General features: G+C 44.8%; 1 protein-coding gene across 1 annotated transcript in view; it reads right to left on the bottom strand.

The window, feature by feature from the left end:
* Positions 1 to 9888, bottom strand: part of ALPK1 (alpha kinase 1) — a 183141-nt gene extending 173253 nt beyond the window's left edge. The window contains exon 1 of the mRNA XM_075860525.1: positions 9784 to 9888. The gene's annotated coding sequence lies outside the window, so the exon portion shown is untranslated. The remainder of the gene's footprint in view (positions 1 to 9783) is intronic.
* Positions 9889 to 12423: the final 2535 nt, after the last annotated feature.

Here is a 12423-nt window from a genome sequence, read left to right as displayed (position 1 = left end):
GAATGGGGCCGCAATTCTCCCGTGGATTTTCGGGGGAATTGCGGCCGCAAAAGCACGTTCGTGTGCATGGGGCCTTATAGCCAAATAACTCTTGGAGAACCAATAAACACATAGGTTCACTTATTTCTTCTCCCTGCACTTCTCCCTGAATAGTACAAATATTTGTGTGTTATTAGTTTAGTTAGGCCTCATGCACACGACAGTATGGTCCGTAAATACGGATTTGATGGCTACAGATACACATCCGTAGCCTTCTGCAATTGCGGAAGCGCCTATAGACTTCTATGGGCGAGTCCGTGCCGAAATTGCGGACAAGTATAGGACATGTTCTATAATTTGCAGATCATTTCTACGGCCCTGACACACATCCGTAAATATACGGAAAGGTGTTCGTGGCCAATAGAAATGAATGGGTCCGAGTGAGTCTGATTGAGGTTGGTGCCGGGAATGGACCACTCCAGTCACCTGACCTGAGTCACTTGACCTCACGTTAGTGATGTGAGGTCAGGGGACTGACTCAGGTCAGGTGACTGGACTGGTTCATTCCCAGGCAAGCACCGACCTCACTCAGACCGCAGCGTGACCTGCTGCTAAATGTAAGTCACGTCAGGCAGAGCGGAGAGCGGTAGGGGTAAGCTATCACTCTCCATTCTGGGGCCTACGTTGCCTGGGCCCTATGTGTGGGACTATCTACAAAGGGGGCTGTGGCACTTTCTACAAGGTGGGCAGTGTGGCACTCTGTACAAGGGGGGCTGTGTGGCACTATCTACAAGAGGGGTTGTGTGTAGGGCTATCTACAGGGGGCTGTGTGTGTGGTGCTATCTACAGGGGGCTCAACTGGTGCATTATTACTGTGTGGGGGCACGTTTACTGAGTTGGAACTTTTATTGTGTCGAGCACTGAGGGATCATTATTACCATCTGGGGCACTGTGGATTACGAGTTTGTATAGAGGATGGGGTATAGGTGTGGAGGATGCTGGAAAAGCGAGAAACCAACATGTCTCTGTGTCAAATTCTGCAGAGACGAGTCGTGGCTGGAATAAGTCGTCACAGTGGTCTGGTCTGGTCTGGACTGGATGGAGAAAAAAAGGGAAAGTGAACAACTCTAATTAGAGAAAACATCACCTAAGTTAGAGTGGGAAAGCTACAAGCGAGGCTGTGATTGGTGAGTCACTCCTAGTACACTGCACAAGCAATGATTTTGTAATGTGTACGTAAAAATTTTAGTCTGTCCGTGATTTTTAGCTCAGTCGTCCAGAAATTACTGACGTGGAGGTTGGCAACCCTGGTTTACTCCCACATCGAGATCGTGTCTTGGCTGTGAATAAATCCTTAACAGTTAGGCCTAATTCAGACGAGCGTGTTCGGTCCGTGATATACGGTCTGTGTGTCGGCTGCATTTCCCGGACCGAACACACTGCAGGGAGCCGGGCTCCTAGCATCATAGTTCTCTATGACGCTAGGTGTCACTGCCTCGCTGCAGGACAACTGTCCCATACTGTAATCATGTTTTCAGTACGGGACAGTAGATCCACGGGGAGGCAGTGACACCTAGCGTCATAGAGAACTATGATGCTAGGAGCCCGGCTCCATGCAGTGTGTTCGGTCCGGGAAATGCGGCCGACACACAGACCGTATATCACGGACTGAACACGCTCGTCTGAATTAGGCCTTAGGGTATGTTCACACGCAGTGTTTTCAGACGTAATTCGGGCGTTTTACGCCTCGAATTACGCCTGAAAAAACGCCTCCATTACGCCTACAAACATCTGCCCATTGCTTTCAATGGGAATTACGATGTTCTGTTCCCACGAGCCTTTATTTTACACGTCGCTGTCAAAATACGGCGCGTAAAATGACGGCTTGGACACTTCTTGGGACGTTTTTGAAGGCGTTTTTCATTGACTCCATTGAAAAACAGCTACAAAAACGGCCGTAAAAAACGCAGCGAAAAACGCAAGTTGTTAAAAAAAAACGCCTGAAAATCAGGAGCTGTTTTTGCCTGAAAACAGCTCCGTATTTTCAGATGTTTTTGCTCACTTCGTGTGAACATACCCTAAAGAGAACTGTTACATTTATACAGTCTTAGGCTAGATTCACACACGCGTGGGAAAACTCGGATATGAAAAACGTGACGTTTTTCACGTCCGAGGTGCCCCCGTGCGGGTCCCGTTTTCACGGATCCCCATAGACTTGAGCCTATAGAGGGATCCGTGAAAACGGAACAAAGGAGGACGGGTTCTATTTTTCAAAGGACCCTTCACACGGTTCATTGAAACAACGGCCGTGTGAACGGCCCCATTGAAAAACAGGAATCTTGTTTCAACGGCCGTCACACGGAGGTATTCAATGTTCGTGCGAATAAGGACTTACAATTACAATTGGCCCTTTGAAGACAACCATAAGACTGATGTGGCCCTCGGTGAAAATGAGTTTGACACCCCTGTTCTACAGGATAACTGCAGGAGCGAGCACGTTTATATGCCTCCCAAGACACAACTCTTCAACATTGAATCTGTAGCCAGCGCCAGCAAGAGCTGGCTACGGATCTCCCTAAACAATGAGCTATTCGCCGCACAAGTAATAACTACTAAACCATAATGCCTTTTTCACACAAACGTAGTTTACGTCCATTTGCTGTCCGTTTAAATAACAGACGGCACGCTGACCAATGCAATTTAATGGGGCTATTTACACATCCGTGTTTTTTCACAGAGTGTGTGTCCTTTGCGTGAAACGCACCGCATGTCCTGTTCTGGTCCGTCTTTACAGATCAGACTCTCCCACTGAAGTCTATGGGTGTGTGAAAAACACGGATGACATCCGTTTGCTGTCCGATTTTTATGCATTAGTTGCTAAAGAAATGCAGAGAGAAAAAAAGTAAAACCAGGAAGTGCTTGCAGAGGAGAAACACAGATGACAAAAACGGATGACACCGAAACCACACTGACGCAACACGGACAATCATATGCATGAAAAACAGCCTGTTTTTTGAGGACGCAAATTGGACACGCTCGTGTGAATAAGGCCTAAGGAGACATAGGGGAACAAAATCAGGAAAACAATAGAAGTGAGTTAATGAAAATATATTGAGAATATACTCATATTCTCAACAATAAACCTATCTATAGATACATTTTAAATTTTACAGTTACACTTAATGGTTGCAGTCAATATTGGCATTTTTTTATTGATGTTTTTATTTCACTACGTTCTGATAATATTTAACTTCATTCTAAGGGGGGATTCACACGAGCGTGTATTCGGTCCGTGCGGGCCGCGTGGTTTTCACGCGGCACGCATGGACCAATACAAGTCTATGGGGCAGTACAGACAGTCCGTGCTTTTTGCGCAGCGTTTGTCTGCTGCGCAAAAAGCGCGACAGGTTCAATAACTCTGCGTATTTCGCGCATCACGCACCCATTGAAGTCAATGGGTGCGTGAAAATCACGCGCACCACACGGAAGCACTTCCGTGGGACGAGCGTGATTCGCGCAACAGCAGTGAAAAGGATGAATGAAAACAGAAAAGCACCACGTGCTTTTCTGTTTCCAAGCATCCAAACGGAGTGTCTTTGCGAGGAGCGAACCCCGACAACCGAGGCAAACTTCACCGGGTTCGGCCAAACTCGTTTTGGCCGAACCCGGCAAAAAAATTTCCGGTCCGCGACGTCGGGAGAGATTCACTGTGCATGGTGCTGAAAGAGTTAAACTGTTTCAGCACCATGGACAGTGACTTGCGATCCCAAAATACATGAACCTGTAAAAAAACCGAAGTTCTAACTTACCGATTACTCCTGTCTCCTTCCTGCAGTCCGACCTCCCGGGATGACACTTCAGTTCAAGTGACAGCTCCAGCCAATCACAGGCCAAGCACAGGCTGCAGCCAATCACAGGCTGCAGCGGTCACTTGGACTGCCGCGTCATCCAGGGAGGTGGGGCCCGATGTCAAGAGAGGCGCGTCACCAAGGACGCGTCACCAAGGACGCGTCACCAAGGCAACGGCCGGGAAGTTCTCGGTAAGTAGGAACTTTATCTTTTTTTTTTACAGGTTTTTCGCTGTTGTGTTCGGCATTCACTGTCGAGGGTGCTGAAAGAGTTAGCTCTTTCAGCACCTTGGACAGTGACGGGCGTCGACAAGCCTCATCTCTATGATGCCGGCTGCGCGAAAATCACGCAGCCGCGCATCAGACACGCATGACACACGCAGCTGTCAAATGGTTTTTGCGCTCGCAAAACGCCGCGTTGTTTGCGCGCGCAAAAACGCAACGCTCGTGTGAATCTCCCCTAAGGGTCATAACAATCATGTGAACTCCAAATGAGTATAGGAGATATGAGGTATGCAAAGACTGGTATAAATTGTGCCGTTTCTACCAACATATGTAAAATATAAACACTCCCAGCCGTTGAAAAATGTTTTTTTAAAAATATAAGCCTAAAATTCTATGAATTCCATATAGAAAAAACCCTAATAATAAAAATGGAAAATATCTTCTAGAAAAACAGAATAAAAGGCGCTGATATTTGTGCTACTGAATACTTAAACTAATGCAATATTGCCACCTAGTGGATAAAAAGTAGTTTATTTACTTTTCATTTTCTAAATGACAAACCAGATTTGATTTTTTTTTTCCTTTAAATAAATTTGATTAAAAAAAATATGCTTAGGAAGCAAGTAATGGTGTAATAAACAACCAATCCTGTCTGTATTTAATATCCATTTCTACCAAGGCATAGGTGCTTGCATTTAAATTATCTGTACTTTTCAGACCGGCTTTTGACTTTCATTTTACGGCTGTTTACTACACCTGGAGTATTTTTGATAAATCTCTACACAGATAGAATATCTTCAGGTTAGATACCTATACTCTTCTATGCATCAACAGAAGTTCAGAATCATCCATGTATTTTAAAGGGAACCTGTCAGAGGTTTTGAGGTCTCAAAACTGCTGACAGGTTGATATACAAAAGGGGAAGGACATTTTAAACATACCTTTTTTCACGGTCAGGCAAGTTGCATGACCGAGAAACCGACATTTGATTTCCCTGGCGTGGCGGTCGCAAGTGCCACTCTCTGCTCTGATTGACGGCCTTAGTGGCCAATAATAAAGACTGCTAGAGCTGTCACTCAGAGCAGCTGAGCGGGGCTTGCAGCGTGCAGTGCAGGAGCACTTGCACTTTAAGTCCTGCCTCTGTGGCACTTGCTAGTGTCGTGCTGGGGAAATCAAACATAATTTTCTCGGTCATGCTACTTGCATGACCGATTAAAAGGTCTGTTTAAAATGCCCTCCTATATCACCCTGTCAGCAGTTTTGAGAACTCAAAACTGCTGACAGGTTCCCTTTAAGCACTGTGGCTTTGCAAAAACTTGTGAAATCATACACACTTCCTGTTTAAAGTTGTGACTAAGATGAAGGCGAAATGAAGAAAGTTACTTTAAAAGCTACCACTTCTGGATATCATCTATAGAACTTGTTACATTTTGTTTTCATTCTGTTGTGATAAGATAGTTAGCCCAGGTTTCCTATTCTATAACTTCACTAGTACTAGATAGATAGCAAACATTTATTTTCAGTATTCTTTCCCTCTGAGAATCAACAAGATTTAAACTTGTAATCTTTACTTTGGATAATTGAAAAGAATTTAGAAAACCCATTTACAAATACCTTATGAGGAAATTTTGAGTTAATAAACGGAGTTCAGGACCCACATCTATTTCTGGAGAACGTTAAAAAGAGTGACTCTCGCACTGGAATACTCGCACATACATTGAGGACAGCTCATTTATTGCATCAGGATTTGTGCAATACTTTTTTGCTGCCGGGTTCTCCCAAAGATGCCAATCAATAGTTGAGGGTCCCAGCAGAGGGACAACCTGTAATTATCTTATTGTCGGGAGAACCTTCTCACAAAAAGGGACTGTTCAAAGCAGACAACCCCTTTTTAACCCTTAGCAACATCTGCTGTACATGTATGGCGGATGTGCACTACCCCAATATGGGGCAGGCTCAGGAGCCCGCGCCATACACAGTGGGTGCCGGCTGTTTTATACAACTGACACCCGACTGCAACAGCCAGGATGAGAGAACTCATAAAACTGACTAATACCTATCCTGAGCTCGTTTTGTGGGCTTAGACCCAAGAGAGAGGCAAGTCTCCTATTATATAGTCATAATGTATAGTGTGAGGTTGCCTCGTCGTGGCAGATGGGCTCGCACAATTTGATCAAACTGAGCGCTAGAAACCTCACATTTGTAAGAATAACAAAAATAGCAGTAATACAAGTATAAATAATAAAAAACATATAATAAATATTAAAGGTGTGTGTATATGTTTTTTTTTTAAATTCCATCTTTATTAGCATATAACAAGATCCAATAACAAGTGTACAACTTATTGAAAGACGAATGTAGTATACAGCAGAATATGCAGATCGATCATAACGTAAATCGTTATACAATGCAATCAGCTGAGGAGACCATTCAGACTGTACTAGACGAAACCTCCAAGTGGAGGAGAAAGAGGTGAAGGAAAGAGAATAGGCAGAAAAGGAATAGGAGGAAAGGGAATAGGAGGAAAGGTAATGGGAGGAAAGGGAATGGGAGGTAAGGAAGGAAATCGATTTCTTATAGGTGGAGAGAGGAATATCACACAGATGAAGCAGACGACTCGGGGAGCGTAAAATCGGTAAATTTGGAAGTAACGCGCCAAACATTGTCCCAGAAGACTTGCAATCTGGGGCAGCTCCAGAAAGTGTGTAAGAGATCACCCACCTGGGTACCACATCTCCAGCACATGGGGGAGACATCGGGGTAAAAACTGCGGAGTTTGGATGGGACTCTGTACCATCTTGTCATAATCTTAAAGCCTGCTTCCTGTATACTACTCGAGATTGACGATTGGTATGTCATGGTGTATAACCGGTTACGATGGTCTGCAGTCAAGGTAAGATTAGGATCCCATTTAGACAAGTACGGGAGGGGGGGGGGGGTTGAGCCTTCCGCTGGGGAGTTCAATAGGTTATAAGTCAAAGAGAGGGTGTGTCGCAGGTGCCCAGACAATGTGCATAGGGTTTTCAAATGCTGTGGTCGCACGGGAAAACTGTGCGGGGGAGGTAGAAACAACAAGAAGTGACGGAGTTGGATAGCCTGCCAGTGTGGAAAATATCCCGGGTCAGTGTTGTCAGTTAGTTGTGAGACCATTTTCCAACTGTCATTGACGATGTAATGTTGGGCATGGGTCTCTCGAGTGATGCGCCGTTGTTTGAATGGACTCTGTTCACAGCCCGGCGGGAAAGAGGGGTTGTCTAGTATGGGATAGAGAGGTGATGGGTTAGGGGAAATAAGGTAGTGTTTTAATGTGAGGAACGCTACAAGTAGTGTGGGTCCAATTAGGGGATGAGATCTCAGTTGTGTTGTAAGCATCCAAGGGGCGGCATATAGGGGGAGGGGCAAAAAGGATTGTTCTATTTGTACCCATGGTTTGAGAGCGCCATGTCTACACCTGTCAACGATGCGAACCAGATGTGCTGCCTGATAGTAGAGTTGGATATCAGGCAGCCCCAGACCCCGTTCTAATTTTGGATGGGAGAGAGTCTTGCGTGCAATAAGCGACGGTTTGTGGGCCCATATAAACTTGATCAGTAAGGATGAGAGGGAGCTAAAAAAAAAATAGGCGTGACAACCGGATGGGGAGAGCTTGAAAAAGTATAACAGGTGGGGCAGCACGTTTATCTTGAACGCAGCGCAACGACCAAACCAGGTAACGGTTCCTTTGGACCATCTGTCGATGTCCCCCTTGATTGACCGCAGGAGATGAGGATAGTTACACGAGTACAGTTGGGAAGTCTAGTTGGTAAGGCGTATACCTAGGTACTTGATCGAGCTAGTGGCCTATTTGAAGGGAAAGGAATCCGCCAGGGATATATTGAGAGCCTCTGATTTCTGAAAGTTTATTTTGAAATTGGACAAGAATGTAAATGCTTTAAACTCGGCTAGAAGGTTGGGTAGCAAGATGCGAGGTTGGGATATAAAGAACAGGAGGTCATTGGCATATGCTGCCACTTTGTGAGGCGTATCTTTGACAATGACCCCTGCAATGTCGGGATGGTTATGGACCTGGCAAAGGAATGGTTCTAGGCACAGAACAAAAATTAGGGAGAAATGGACAGCCCTGGCGGGTCCCGATTGTAATGGGGTAGGACGAGGAGGTATGAGCATTGACCTTCACAGACGCCGAGGGGCGACGGTATAAACTCAATATCCAGCTAAGCATGCTGTGGCCTAGTATATGACCGAGAAGAGAACAAATGCCAATACACAAGAACATTTAGAAAAATGAGCAAAATATTTTATTCAAAATAACATATACATACAAGAATGATAAAAAGAATCCATGAACCAACAGGTTAAAAAGACCAAACCGCCATACAATGTATAAGGAAGGTAACGTCTAAAGTTGACGTGTAATAATAACAACCAAGAGATATGATCTAATAATCAGGGTACATACATGCATGAGTATGAAATGAAACATTAATGAAAAAATGCAAGAAAATATATGAACATCAAGCACATACCCATAGATCAACCGGATGGAAGCACGGCGATGTGTCTGCCCCAACGCGCGTTTCGGCGCAACTGCCTTCGTCTGGGGGTAGCGTTTTAAATTATGTGTATGCCACTATATATGGGGATGGACCAGCCGATCGTAGAATAAAAAAGAGGGGGGAGAAGCCTAGGCCTATGTAAGATAGTCTCTCGAAGGAATGACCAGTCAATCCGGTCGAATGCCTTTTCGGCGTCCGTGGAGAGCAAGAAGGCTGGCAAAGATGAGGTAGTTATGTGTTCTATTAAGATAATGGCCCAGATAGTTTTGTCCCTGGCCTCTCTTGTCGGCAAGAAAACTGTCTGATTCTCATGGATAAGCGTGGACAGGAGAGGAGTGAATTGTGTTGCTAAAATCTTGGAGAACAATTTGAGATCTAAGTTGACGAGGGAGATGGGGCGATAACTACTACAGAGGGAATGGTCCTTGCCTTCCTTGGGAATTACTGTTATGTGCGCCCTCAGCGTGACCGTCGGTATCGTTCTGCCTTCAGGTATGGCATTAAATGCAGCTAGAAAGGGACGGGTAAGGAGAGAGGCAAATTGTTTATAATAAGTCAGTGATAGGCCATCGGGACCTGGGGCTTTACCCGAGGGGGACGTTTGGAGAGCTGGAATCTGCACATTTTTATCATGTTTCAGGAGATGCTGACAAACCATATTGTTTGTATAGAATGAGCAATCCATAGATTGCATGTTAAAGTACCCTAGGGGGACTAAAAAAAAGAAAAAGCAAAGAAAAATAACTAAAAGTCCCCATTTTTCACAAAAAATAATGTAAGAAAAAGGTAAACATTATTGATATCACTGCCATCAGAAAGTGCCCCCCCCCCCCAATTACAGGGGGGCGGTTGGGTCTCAATGGGAATTGGTGGGAGGAGGACTGGGGTGAGACACAAACTGGCAGCGGGTCTGTGAAGGGACATGGCTCAGAAAGTAGGTGGGCAGGGGCTCTGTCAGTGAAAAAAGGGGAGAGACTAGGTGGCAGGGTCTCTGTGGGTGGAGGGAGATAGTTAAGAGAGCAGAAAGTGACAGGGGCGGGAGTGGGGCCAGGGGCACATGCAATCTGACAGTGGCTATGACTCTGTCGAGGGGCAGGTGGGAGACTGGTAGGGAGGGGGACATAAATAAAAGCAGTGCACTGAAGCTGCTGCTTTTACACAGCAGAGTCACTCACCAAGTGCAGGCTGCTGCCTCTGGCTCCTGCAGACTCTACAATCTTCCACCGCCGCAGCGCGCCTGGATTAAGTCTTCTTTACCTCCTCCTCACACATCACACACATGTCACCTGCATAGACACCAGATACAAAATAAATGTATACCCCTGACCAGAACCTTAAATTAATTCAGACACCCAGCCATATTCTTAAACTGATTCAGACCCCTAAATTAATTTACACCCCCAATCAGATCCCCATATTAATTCAGACTCCTGACCAAACCCCTAAGTTAATTCAGACCCCAACTAGACCCCTAAATTCAGACCCCTAAATTAATTCACATCCCTAATCAGACCCCTACATTAATTCAAACCCCCGACCAAACCCCAAATTAATTTACACACCCAATCAGGTCCCCATACTGTCTCTTGAACAGACCCCTAAATTAAATTAATTCAGACCCCGACCAGACCCCTCAATTAATTCAGACCCCAAAATTAATTTACACCGCCCAATCAGACCCCCTACATTAATCAGACCCCCGACCAGACCCCTAAATTAATTTACACCCTCAATCAGACATTAATTCAGACCCCAGACCAGACACCTAAATAAATTCAGAATCCCAACCGACCCCAAAATTCAGACCCCAGAACCCTAATTTAATTTACACCCCCAATAAGATCCCGAAACTAATTTACACCCCAGACCACACCCCCAAAAAAATTCAGAATCCTATGTACTTTTTTCTCCACTTCAGCCTCTGGGCACCTCCTCTTCTCTTAGTGCGCCGGGGCCCTGCTTCATAAGCTTGGCCATAAAAAGAAAGCGCAGGCACCCGGCCAAAAAAAGAAACGGCCCCTCGACACGCCCCCCCCCGCCAGCACTCTCCACCGTCGCCGCCCAAAATTAGCGTGGAGAAAGGAACAGGCCCCATTATATTGCTGGGCCCGTTCCCCCTGTCCTAACTAATGGTGGGCTCTTCACAAAGTTTACGCTGGGTAGGGTCACGACGTTATGTGCGACGTTGCACATGATATCATGATGCTACCCAGCGTTAGTTAGGAGAAGGGAACGGGCCCTGCAATATAATGGGGCCTGTTCCATTCTCCAAATTAACTTTGGGCGGTGGCAGACAGTGTAGGAAGGTGGACAGTGTGGGCGAGCGGGCCCCTGTTCTCTCTTTTTTTGTCTGGGCCCCTAATGGGAGTACCAGTGGTTCTGCTTTAATGGCAGCACTGGTCGTCCCCGTAAAAGTCTGAACTATTAAAAATTAAAAATTCACAGTGCCAGAATTGCTGTTTTTTGCTTACCTTCCTTCCCCAAAAAAGTAGAACAAAAAGTAATCAAAAAGTCGTATGTATCCCAAAACGGTACCAATAAAAACTACAGCTATTGGTCTCAAAATATGGCAACACAAAACTTTTTTTAATGAAGTGATTTTACTCTGTAAAAGATTTAAAAAAAACTGTTTATACATTTGGTATCGCCGTACTGATATTGACCCATCAAATAAAATTAACATGTTACCTAGGGCAGCATAGTCTGATGACAGATACACTCTGCGTCAGGGGTCTCAAACTCGGCCAGGTAAGTGGGCCACATAAAGCAAAAATGTGAAGTTGGCGGGCCGCATTACTTTCAAATTTGATACATTACAAAATTATTGTTAACCAATTAGTTATTTGAACTACAATAACAATACTACATTACTATAACAATACTACATTACTATAATACTATATTACTATAATACTAAATTACTCTAATATTAGATTACTATAAGAATACTATATTACTATAATAATAGCGCTAGGTTTAAATTTAACAGAAATTTGCGAGTTTTCTCCACGTGCTTATTTCAACAATCCAGTTTTACAGTTTAAATGTCGCTAAATGCAGTCCGGCGGCTCAGTTGGCAGCATTTGGCAGACACACAAATGTCAAGATTAGACAGCCCCTTTTTAGGTCGTGCCGCAGTGCCCTCTATAGATACTGCCACAGTGCCCTTTGTAGATACTGCCACAGTGCCCTCTGTAGATACTGCCACGATACCCTCTGTAGATACTGCCACGATACCCTCTGTAGATAATGCCACGGTGCACTCTGTAGATAATGCCACGGTGCCCTCTGTAGATAATGCCACAGTACACTCTGTAGATAATGCCAAACACCCCTAGATAATGCCACAGTGTCCTCTGTAGATACTGCCACACACCCACCCGTAGATAATGCCACAGTGCCCTCTGTAGCTGCTGCCACAGTATACAGTGAAGGAAATAAGTATTTGATCCCTTGCTGATTTTGTAAGTTTGCCCACTGTCAAAGACATGAACAGTCTAGAATTTTTAGGCTAGGTTAATTTTACCAGTGAGAGATAGATTATATTTAAAAAAAAAACTGAAAATCACATAGTCAAAATTATATATATTTATTTGCATTGTGCACAGAGAAATAAGTATTTGATCCCTTTGGCAAACAAGACTTAATACTTGGTGGCAATACCCTTGTTGGCAAGCACAGCAGTCAGACGTTCTTTGTAGTTGATGATGAGGTTTGCACACGTTAGATGGAATTTTGGCCCACTCCTCTTTGCAGATCATCTGTAAATCATTAAGATTTCGAGGCTGTCGCTTGGCAACTCGGATCTTCAGCTC

This window comes from Rhinoderma darwinii, chromosome 1 (assembly GCF_050947455.1).
Source record: "Rhinoderma darwinii isolate aRhiDar2 chromosome 1, aRhiDar2.hap1, whole genome shotgun sequence".
Lineage (NCBI taxonomy): Eukaryota > Metazoa > Chordata > Amphibia > Anura > Rhinodermatidae > Rhinoderma > Rhinoderma darwinii.
This window is presented reverse-complemented; position numbering and strand designations above follow the sequence as displayed.